The sequence below is a fragment of the Cygnus atratus genome, chromosome 5 (genome assembly GCF_013377495.2).
Source record: "Cygnus atratus isolate AKBS03 ecotype Queensland, Australia chromosome 5, CAtr_DNAZoo_HiC_assembly, whole genome shotgun sequence".
NCBI classification, from domain to species: Eukaryota; Metazoa; Chordata; class Aves; order Anseriformes; family Anatidae; genus Cygnus; species Cygnus atratus.
Genome location: NC_066366.1, coordinates 46,078,950 through 46,091,559, shown reverse-complemented (window position 1 = coordinate 46,091,559; position 12,610 = coordinate 46,078,950).

Sequence of the window (12,610 nt, the reverse complement as noted above, 5' to 3'; positions counted from 1 at the left end):
TGCACCAGGATTGCAAGCTTAGGGTGAGTTTAAATCAGGTAGTGGTGGTTGTTAGAACAAACAGTTAGGACCTCCTTTTTTTCATCTTGTAGTCTTTGCAGTTCCCAAGATCTTGAACTGTCCCTGGAGAATGATGTTTATCAGCTTCATATGTGCTATATTCATCTATCTGGCCTGTGAGATAGTGCTGGTCATCTTGTAAAAAGAAAACAGCTGTATGCAAAAATAGCATGGGGGAGGGTACTTGTATATATATATATATATATGTGTATATATATATATATATATATATATTTCAATTATCTTGCTGAATTTCTAAATGAGTATTTCCGGTCTGCTTATTTGTCACTTTTGACTCAACGAGTTTTCTCTTCAGTTAATGTTACTTACCTGGTGGTGACAAATTTCACTTGAAATAAATCATGGGCCTATTTAGTTAAACAGTCTACACATACAATGTGCTAGGCATAGTCAGGAGTATACCCCCAGGATAAATTGAACTTTTTACTTGCATCATAAAATGATCTTCCTTTCTGTGCCTCAGGCAAAAGTAATGCTAAGAAGTTAAACTATTCTTTTGGTAGGGTTAGAGAAGGCAATGAAATCCTCCCTGAAGATCATCAAGCAGTTTGTGTAACAGTTTATTGTTGACATTTAGTGGGTCCAAAAAAATGAGCTAGAGAAGAGTTTTCAGGAAGTGACTCCTCCATTTTATTTCTGAAGCATATGCATGGTTGTCAGCATTCATTCAGCAGAGGGAGAGATTTCTACAAGCTCAGAGCCGAGCTGGGTTTTCACTATAGGACCATCTTTGGAGTTTGCTTCATGCATTTTATTTATTTTATTTATTTTTTTTACACAGTGAGACTCAACCACTGTTGAATAAATGGGCTAACTATGTACTTTCATTGTCATCAGTCTTGGATTTCTCTGGACTTGCTGTTGGCTATTCAATATTGTTATGACCTGTCTTGGTGTCCCCATGATTACTGGCTTATTGAGAAGCCTGGCAACCCCAGGCAGAGGCACTGCCCTCACCTCACCTCGTCATGCATTGAGAGGTAGGGAGGGCAGAACAGGATGCTCGGGACAGGGTCTATTACCAGTCCCAGATGGAGCACGGTGGTCAGTCAGGCTCTGGATCCACTCAGGACACAGGACTGCAGACAGGACTGGAGACAGGCTATCATGTATATCCAGGGTATATTCAGAAGACGGGACTAGAGACTTGCACACCACTAGCAGTGCTCAGGTCAGGTCTGGGTGCCAGCCTTGAGCTGACACGAAGCCTCTCCACTAGGAGAGGGAGCTTCCTCCCTGTGTGGGAGCTCCCTGGGGAGGATGAGTCTAGTCAGGGCCTATGTATACCTCCAAGACGCTTATGATATTAACCACCAGCAACTGCATACTTGAATTACTAACACATATCGTCTTCATTAGACCAACATACAACATCAGCTCCCTGAAGGACCATTTTATAAACTTACAAACAAGTATCATCTCTTTTCTCAGACACTAGATGATTTTACCAATCCATAATGGATAGTCTATTACTGTAAATATTTAAAAGATATAATTCATCTACATAACCTAAATTGAGGTGGTTTAACCAAATACCGCTCAAAACTCTGTCATGCTCACGTACTTTTAGCCCAGCAGGTGTTACTCAGACATCGTCTTGAACCTCTGCAAGTTGACAGCAAAAGCCATACTAACACTGACCAGAGTCAATTTTCAACTTCATTTTCTGGGTTAAGCTGTAAACTGGTAACCATCAGGAGTTCCTACCAGTCTGAGAGAGCTCTTCCTGTTGAGGGAAATGAGAAAAGAGAAGAGTGGACAGCTGGGGAAGGTAGCAACTTCAACCAGCCCTGCTTGATCTGCCACTGCAAATCTTCAAACAAACACTAACAAAGCTAACCATTTTACCAACCCATACAAAGTAAATAAGATAATTACTAGAAAAAAAGAAATTCCTAATCAATATTGATTTAGATTCCACATCACGTTTTAGATTGCCATCACAAATTTGCACTAGAAATGAAGTGTTTGATTCTCATGATTTTCAAGTGCGTGAGTGAGAAAGGATTGGAGCTAGCAGTTAAAGTTTCACCTCTCTTCTTTTTACTGCTAAGGTTGTATTTACACTTTTGTTTTGTTTCATTTGTTTGTTTGCTTGTTTTCCATGTACTAAGCTGGCCAGAAATACTGGACTATGTTTATGTCATATGATATCTGAACTAAAAAGTGTATTGAGCACTCTTTATTACCTATACCCTCAGGACCTGGTCTACAGTCACTTAGCTTGGGCTCTCGTAGAATTGATTTGACTTAGCTAGGCTTATTCTAGATTGACAGGGGATAATATTAAACAATTTATCAGCTCCTAGAAAATCTGTCCTTGGAGACATGGGAGTAGATCCTTTGGTAATATCTCCTCTATAGTCAACCTAAAAATGTGGGCATGAAGTTTCTTCCTATGGATTGGGTTACAAATCTGGTTACTTATACAAATCTATACCTCTGAGATACAAGTGGGTAAAAGAGTCTCCTGTTTTTGCAGTGAAAACTCTATCAAGTCAGCTGATTCAGATCACACCAGCTGCACAACTTTTGATGCACTGAATCAAAGAATTGGTACAGCTATGCCAACACCTTTCTACTTCTGGCCATGCCATTTTTTGACACTTTAGAGAAATGTGGAAAAAAAAATCCATAAACCACCTGGCCAATTGTTCATGTTACATATCTTTATTAAAAAGTTATGGATGAAGAATCACAAGTCAGGGAAACTGATGATCTTTTTCTAGTTGAGTGCTCAGAAAGACACCTTGTATTTAACAGTACGTGAAGAAACTCTTTTGTTTCTCACTATTTTTCTAAATGCTGATACTTTATGAAGCATGTGCATACTAATTCACAGACATACACAATTGGATGAATAAGACTCATTAAATGCATTGATTTGTCTTTCTTCTTTCTGTTTCTTATCAGTAATTAATGATGCACGATGACTCGTCTCCCAGTTTTTTCATCTGTTTTAATCTATATTCCTCATATTTTATCATGAACAAAGAGAAGTTTTGTGCCATGAAGGCTCATCAAAGTCATAATTATATTTCATTCATCTGCATTGAACTGTCTGTCATCTGTTAGCATTTTGAATGCTCTGTATGTCTTTCTGCACTTGTCTGCATTCTTCCTCATTATTATTTACTCCTCCTCAACTATCCATTACTGATTACTAACTGCTTTCTGATTTTTATTTATTTATTTATTTTTAATTATCAGCTGTGTTTGTAACCTTCTAGCAGTTACAACCCAGATATATCAGTAGTGGTGTTCTTTATTATTATTATTATTTTTATTTTTTATATTTCCCACATTTAGCAAGCGTATTAAAACACAGTGTTTATACCTTTAACAGTAATGTCTGTCTATGAGACCAATATGCCAAAACAAGGGAGGGATCTTGGGACTAGGGACCTGTCATGTCCCACAACTGTCTACACATTTTTTCCTAGTCTTTTACGCTCTGGACACTGTCTCTGACATAGCATAAAACTCAAAAGCATTCTAAATTCCTTGCTGTAAGCGATTTCTTTTGTGATGCAAAATCAGCAGCAGATAACGACTAGATTGGTGGCCACGAGGAGGTAAGGACTGTTGCTGATGATTTTCATACTTTTTATTATATAACATATTTTGTTTTAATTTAAGGGATTCTCTTACTTTTTCTTTTCCATGTAACTTCTTATGCTTTTTTTTGAGATCTTTGTCCTCCTAGATACCTGTTTCACCATTTATTATATCTTAAATATATATATATAGTTCATGTTATCAGCAAGACTGTCTTTTTATACATACATAACACCTGACAAAGCTAAGTCCCAAAAGGCAATTTTCAACTTAGAAGAAGAATATGAATTTTAAAGATTTGCTTTGAAGGAAATAAATGTCAAAAGCATTAATTGTGGGCTGTACAGATACTGTATTCCTTATCTGTAAAACGGGACAAATGAACATCATTTCCTTCACAAGGAAATCGTTCCCATGAGTTATCAGATTCATGAAGGTTATCAGACAGAAGGTTCATGGAGAAATATAAAAAAGTATATGCTTCATTTTTCAGATTATTGACTGATCTTCACTGATGTAACTTAAACAGAGTCAGTGAAAATATGATGATATATACAAAAGGAAAACATGACTGCACATGGGTTTTTCCTCTTCTCTTCTCTTCTCTTCTCTTCTCTTCTCTTCTCTTCTCTTCTCTTCTCTTCTCTTCTCTTCTCTTCTCTTCTCTTCTCTTCTCTTCTCTTCTCTTCTCTTCTCTTCTCTTCTCTTCTCTCCTTCTCTTTTCTGGACCCTACTAATGATCTGATTAAATACATATATATATATATATATATTTCATTCACCTACTTATAAATGATGATCAAATGACATATTAACCTTCTTTTCACTGGTGAAATGAATTCATCTCCTTAACTCACTTAACTAATGAAATACTTTTTTTTTCTTCAACACTCTTTTGTTGGTTACCAGTTCCTTGTCAACTACAGCATCACCCACATCCCAGCTGCCAGTTTCATTTTCCATCCAAAGCAGTGGAATGCATCACCTGTTATCAATACTGCCATTCATTCTCAAGAAATGATCGAGAAAAAGGTACTTATCCAAGATTATTGGCAGCTATCCATGTTCGAAAGATTAAGGAATTTTACTTGTATTCTACTTCCTGAGCTTCATCTGCATATACTATGATATGACTTTGGAGAAACTTCTGAACTTTCTCTAGAAACAGTTAGTCACACAATGGGGATAGAACAAGTCTGTGGTATTGCCTAGGTAGCCTGCAAAAAAGATGATTTCCAACTTCAGCAGTCAGAAGGAGCTCCTTTATTCTGTCCCTCTGGGCTACAGACAGGACTGTATCTCTGACTTCACATGTCCTTGCTTCTCTCCTGTTTTGTGGCAAACTGTCAGTTTTTCATCCAGCCTTTTCATAGCCTGCTTCTTCCTGCCATTTAATTAGCCTTGCCAACGTAATAGCACATTCAAGGCTTTTGACTGACTCTTTTTACTGCCATTTAATTACCTTTGCTAGCTTTCACCTCCTTTCTGCCAATGGATTGACTGCTCCATTGCTGCCACTTGCATAATTGAGGTTGTTATTTTATTCATGCTGTGTTATTTTATTCTATGCTGTGGTATGCTGTGGATTAACTCTTTCTTACTATTAGTTCTTAACTTTGATTTATTTATTTCTTCAAAGGACTTAACTCTTGCCATGCTACCTGCTTCTCTCTTCTTGTACTCCTTTTCCTTATTTCGTCTACTCTTTCCTTTGTTAACTTCCCCTTACCTTATCCCCGTAATCTCAAACCCCAATCACTAAGCGTAATGTAATAAGCACAAATGACTGTTCTGTTATAAAAGAAAATGAAAAACATCAGGGAAAATACTCCACTTAATCTCTGCCCCTGTGTTACAGCCATTTTCACCCCTGCAGAACAGATAGCAAATGACAGCAACCTTTAACTTTGCCCCATCTTGCCCATAGGCAAAGCTAGACTGAAGTGGAAAACAAGGAATGGTGAAGCCCAGCAGACATGCATATTTTTCAAAATTACATATACTTGCATGCTTATGTGTGTGTTTTTCCCACAAACTATATTTTCCCGTAGAAGTTGCTCTCCCTGTGTTACAACCAGGGCTTTGTTGTATATAAATGCAGCACATGGCATACCAGGGCCTACCACAGTCTTCACACTCAGTTCTGCTTAGTAATGGGAGGTAAAAGCAAAAGACCCATTCCAGCTTATTTAGCTGACAGCATAGTTTAGAGCAACTGTTTGCTTGATGGGTTATTTCTACAGCCTCTACACGTAACAGTAAATTCCACGTTTTGGCCTCTCCTGTTCCTGCCACACTCCTGTGAGGGAAGTTTATGAGAGGACCAGGCCTGGGCCTGCGACAGCTGTATGCTAAAGAGAGATTGAGTTGGAGGCAGAATGTGGCTGCATTCACCAAATCAGGGGAAGAACTCTTGACTGGAATGGGCCCTGCAGCATTTTAGGCCACATTTCCCAAGTCGTTCCTGATAACAGTAAGCCTATGTTGTGACTGAAACTTTAAATATATACCTTCTGGTCATTCACTGGAACACAAAGGAATTTAGGGGATAAAATTAACACGTGATCTGTTATACATTTTTGGACTGTATTGGACATATTTTGGGTTTGTGCTTAGAGAGTATGGAGAAGACCTTTTAAAAGGAGGTAGGCCTCACTGTCTTCATCTAAACAGGTCATCTAGCTTGTGTATTTTCTGCATATGTCTGTGCCTTCTCCCTCCTCATCAGCTCCTCCCTCCAGGGTGAAAGAATGACAGTATGGCTGATGGCACCACAGCTGATTTAAAAGCTATTAGCAGAATAAACCCCCTTAAAGAAAAAGATGCAGAAAACAGGCTGTGAGATAAACTATTTGTGCAACCTTCAGTGAAAGTGTGAGGGGATGTCCTGGTTTCAGGTAGGACAGAGTTAATTTTCCTCCTAGTAGCTGGCAGGGTGCTATGTTTTGGATTAGAATGAGAAGAGCGCTGATAACATGCTGATGTTTTAATTGTTGTAGAGCAGTGCTTACACCAAGCCAAGGACTTTTCAGCTTCTCGCTCTGTCCTGCTAGCGAGCAGGCTGGGGGTGCAGCAGGAGCTGGGAGGGGACAGACCCAGGACAGCTGACCCAAACTGGCCAAAGGGGTAAAGGGGTATTCCATACCATCTGACGTCATGCTGAACAATATATAGGGGTGGCTAGCCGGGGTGGGGGGCCGGCTGCTCGGGGATAGGCTGGGCATCGGTCAACGGGTGGTGAGCAATTGCATTGTGCATCACTTATTTCGTACACATTATTACTATTAATACTATTATTATTATTATTATTATTATTGTTATTATTTTCCCTGTCTTAATAAACTGTCTTTATCTCAACTCACAGGCTTCACTTTCCCGTTTCTCTCCCCCATCCCGGAGAGGGAGGAGGGAGGGTGAGCGAACGGCTGTGTGGTGTTTGGCTGCCAGCCGGGCTAAACCACAACAGGGGAAGACCAAGAAAATCAAAGACATGAAAAGTAAAAAGTGTGAGGTAGGTACAGAGGGAAGTTTGGGACCAGTGGACAGTCTGAAAGCTGTTTCATATTCATTGTGAATCAGTGTGCTGTTGATAAGCACCCTGTCTTTTCCTTCTCCCCATTGAATGTACTTTTCAAACCATGAAACAACAGGACAAACTAATCTCTTTTCACTGTTAAATATAAGTCAAGGTGTTTGCTTTATTTCCTTTTGTAATGTAGTATTTTGTGAAAATTTTTCATTTTTCCTTTCAAGCATAGGCAGGCATCTTCATCCACACTTATGTATAGTGTACATATGTATGTATACACAAATAAATGTGTCAGTATAGCAAGGGGTCTGCCTATATTGGAACAATCTTTAAGCCAAATTCAACATTCATACAACTTGTCTTCCCACGTTATCCTAGTGTAATCAATGTGTGTTTGGATTAAGCAAGTAAGAAAAGGTTTACATTGATAGCAACTGTGTATTCTTTTTAGATCTCATAAAAACATGCAGATGAGTGCAGCATGCGTGTATTTTTGGAACTGGTGAGTAAAAAGATGCGTTATCAAAAAGTTGCTGCTGTGATCTCAGAAGATCCAGTAACATTATGTTTAATTGTGCACCTACAATTTACATACATTTCTGGAGGTTTGTAATAATATTCAGGTTCAGCATTATTTTTCATAAGCATGTTTGACTTGCAACTGAGGAGTAAATAGAATTAAAAGAAAAATGCAGAAGTGTAAAGTAGATAATATATGCAAATAGAGGAATATCATGATGTGACTGGATATGTACTTACACAATGAAGAATAATGGCTCTTCTGGCCTGAGTGAAACAAAAATGCATTTCTTAAAGCATTCCAATAGTACTTTCACAGTATTATGGGGAAAATGAGCTAATTACTACTAAGGCTGTTTAAATGAGTTCCCTGTATATATTTACCTGAGAGACTCATGCTGTTTGAGAGGAAGTTTCAGCAATTATTATTTAACCTCCTAAATAATGTCCTTTTTAGTTCTGCTGGAAAAGGAATAGACTGGAAAGTCATAAGCAAGGCTTTAATTTAATTTGGTTACTTAATTAAAGATAAACAAAATTTTAAGATCATTAACACTTCAAAAACAAAATGCAGCAAACCCAAAGAGAAAGAGGTATATTAAAAGGAAACTCAGTGAGCCAGAGATCTAAAGATTTGTGAAATATGGTTCTGATGGGCAGAGGTATTAAGAAGCATATGATCCGTTATGTTTGGCTTGGCTGGCACAAATGTCTTTGACATAGTCATTCCAAAATGTGCTGTGACTAAAATAATTTATTTTACTTGGTGGGAAATTACCATGACCTAGAAGAGGAAGAGTAGAGTTTATTCAGAGTAATGCATAACAACTTTAATAGCGCTTTACCTAGAGCACTAGAGGGGTATCTGGGAATTCAGAGCAAAATCCTTAATGAGACAACCTGACACCCAGGATATTTCTTTTCTTCCAGGGGCTTCCTTTCCACTGTAGTGCTTTACTCAAGTCCAACACATTGCTGTAAGCAGGGTCTACTTATTGCCAGATGACATTGCTCAGGGCCTTATCCTTGAATACATCCAAGGATGGAGTCTGGAGCCTCTGGGCAGCCTGTTTCATCTTGGCTGTTCTCATAGGGAGAAAGTTTTTCCTTATATCATCCAAACATCTCTTGTTTCAGTTTATGCCTATTGTCTCTCATCTTTTCACCACACACCACTGTGAAGTGATTAGCTCTGTCTTCTCAATACCTTCCATGTAGGTGTTAGGTCCCCCAAAGCCATTTCCTTTTCCAGGTTGAACAAGCCCTGGTCCATCAGCTTCCCCTCACAGGAAAAATGTTTCAGCCATCTCCAGTGTCATGATTGCCTCTGCTGAACTTGCTCCTGTTTATCAATGCCTTTGTTACACGAAGTGGGCCAAAACGGGACAGAATAGTCTTGTAGTGATCTAATGAGTGCCATATAAAAGGGAATAAACACTTTCCTTGATCTTCTGGATGTGTTTTGTGCCTTCTTATTTAATGCAGGATGCTGTTGGCTCTTGCCAGTGCACATTGCTGACTTATGCTCAGTTTGCTGCCTATGATGCCCAAGACCTTTTCCACAGAGCTATCTGCAACCAGTCCATTCCCAACCTGTAACACTGCTAGAGGTTCTGCTTTCCATGGGTAGAACTTTACATTGTCCTTGCAGGACTTTGCATTTGTTTTTGCAGAACCTTACATTTGTCTTTGCTCAATTTGACAAGGTTCCTCTTCACCCTATTCCTCCTGCAGCTCTGGGTCCTTCTGGTTGACAACTCTGCCATCAACTACATCATCTGGTTCCCTCCACACACTTGGTGTGATCTGCAAAGTTGAAGGAAGAGCACTTTATTACCTCATTCAAGTTATTGGTAGAGACGTTAAACAGAACAGTTATATGTGCAACATTTGTGTTTCAATAATTCAAGTAGCTCATTGAATCTTCCTGCTTCTGAAACCCCCAGTTTGTTCTTAATTCTGACCAGTTAAATAGATTTGGACCAAGGGCAAATTGATGGGCTGTATTGTAACACCAGAAAATGTCTTTACTTCACTGAAAATGTTGCATGAATGAGGGCTGAAAGATTCTGTCCAATATGTGGTTCATAATATAGGGTAGGTTTTCAACAAAAGAATTTCAAGAAAAGCTCTAGTTCAGCAAATGCATAAAAGCAAGTCTTTTGATTTCCATAGCTGTAGAGTATAGTGTTGGCATGGTGAGCTTGGTGTATAATTATTTCTAAGAATGAATTCTATTAAAGTTGAAATAAAAGATCTCTATGAGAAAATATGAGCTCTAAAATGTGAGTGCTACATTCTAAGGATTGTCATTATTTTGAAGCCTTAAAATAAATAAATGTTTCCAGAAGCAAACGCATACTATTCAGATGCCAAACTCTTTTGTTTTCATAAGTGTCCCTTTGAATGCACTGAATTCAGCATGTAGCACTTGGCATCTAATTATTTTGTTATAAAGGAGGAAGACACAGAGCAATGCAATTCCCCATAAGTACCAGAATTTGTTTTTAAAACGGTGGAGGCAGAGCACTAATAATAACAGGTTTCTCAGCTTAAATACTATTTCCCTTCCAGCTCCACATCATACCTTAAAAAAACCATCCCCCAAGCTTAGGAAAAAATAAAAATTAAAAATTAAAACTCCTAAGCAAAATATAACCCTCAGGATTTTTTTTCCCATTATTGAATTGAATCATATTGTTCCTTTATTCTGCTTTGAGAACTCTATTTCTTTGTGCTTTTGTATCTCCGTTAAGTTGATGGAGGTAATATTATGAGGAAGATGAACCAGGGAGCTTGCATATTTTCTATAACTAGACTTCCAAGAGACCAATTAATTTTAACTGGAATGATGGAGGGACAGTTCTGTCATTCACCTTTTCAAAGTGCAAAACAGGCCTCACTTTTACTGAGTAGGCTTATCAAATTTACATCACCATTTAATTACATGTTTGTAGCAATAATTGACCTCAGGAGTAAGTCATCTGGTAATAAATAGATTCCACTGTTTCTAAATAGTAGCTTACTCACTCTGAAAAGCTATTCATAGTCTGGTAGCTTTGCCACAAACCTCATCAACAATGTATTAAATGCATATTCCATTGTAAAATTGTCAGTGAATCAGAATGACATTTAACAATAGAGATTTCAGCACATCACCCAGACCAGAAAATAAAACACATTTCTCTGAAACTGTTCTTTTCAGTGATGATCAAAACTGAGATAGAAAAGAAAACAAACAAAAAAAGTTAGTGTCTTTGCATTTTTTTCTTTTTTTTAGGTTTAAATAATTTTGTTCATATCTCAACTTGAGTTTAATAATCTTTCAAGTAAAAAGGCATGAGCTTTATATTAGTTTTGATGAAACACAGTAATAACCCCGAGAAACAAAAATGGACATACATTTCACATCCTCTCCCCTCCAAACTGTCGATTTATTACTCTGCTTTTGTTTAAAACCTATGAGCTAAGTTCAGAGGTGATGCGTAAACTGCGTAATTTAGAGTCTTTTATGCTCAGTTGGACACCTTAAGACCTACTTACACTCACTTACTAGAGTCTAAGTCAGTGAAATGGAGTGTAAATGGATGTGAATTACATGTGGAGGAGCTGGAAGAGTGAGAAGATATTACTTATAGGAGGGAATAGACTTTTTATGAGCACTTTCTAATATTCAGCTGGTTTTCTTGCTACACCTCTGTCCCTCTGAGTAAACAGGTTTGCATTTGCCTACTTAGCTACTGTGCATTCAGTGAGAATTTCTGTGCCAAAGTCACTGATGATATGTAAGAAGTGTGATAGAAGTTGTGTGCTGAGGAGTATGAGGTTTATAAATAAGTAAGTAAAGGCTCTGCTTCACATTCCCTTTTGTAGTTAGCTGCAAAAACAGCAGTTTTGCAGTTACCTGTAATGACTGAAAAATTTCTCATGTGAGATGCTTGGTCTGACTTCTATTGGGAATATTTTTTGCATCGAATACACACTGTACATTGTGCTCTTGTGACTTGTTTGACAAGCTGGCAGGTAAGAGGTAAGCTCCATCATGTTTTCTCTGGGATAAGAACATGCAGCTGGCAGCTACCACATTGCTGTAATTTCACACTCTAACTTACCCTGTGGTTAAGTTGCTCTTTTGCCAAGTGAGCTATGTAAAGCCTTGTCAAGTCCCAGAATTGTACCACTTGAAACACATCTGTTAGAGTACTACCCGTATCAAGACAATTCCTCCAGGATAAAGAGCCATAAGTCTATTAATCTTAAATTCTACCTCCTTGAAAAACTCTATTGATAATACACCAATGTAATTCTTTTTAAGAAAAATTAATTCTTGATCATAGTACTTACTCTAAGATCATGATTACGCACAAAATATTCAAGTTTAAAATAAATCTGAAGCATAATGAACATATGTAGACAGAAAAGAGAAGGAAGAGGAGTAGAGGAGATGTAAAATATTCTAGTTAAGACTGCGAAGTCTTTGGCCTGGACTCCTCTGGAAAGTTTTGCAGCATATGTCAGATAAAGTGTGAAAAACAAAAGAGAACAATCTATCCGGCTTTTGGTATGCTGGCAAAATCAGACACACTTGTTCTGGCCAAAAAATGCATTAGATAGTTCGTTTTGCTCAAAGGACTAACATTGGCTTTTTTTTTTTCCCCTACCTTTTTTGAAAGACCTTACCATTTAATTATAGTGATGTAATTATCTATTTTAGTATACAGGATGATACAGATACACAGATGTGACCTATATGTCTAATTTTTACTAAGTATATTACTGTGGTATACAAGTACAACTGCAATTATATATACAGAAAGAGTTAAGCTTTCATATGAACTCATTTTCCCTTTCCTTTTCCCTATGAACTAGTTTTCCTTTTCCTTTCCCTTCCCTTTCCCTTTTCACTTTTTCCTTTTTCGTTTT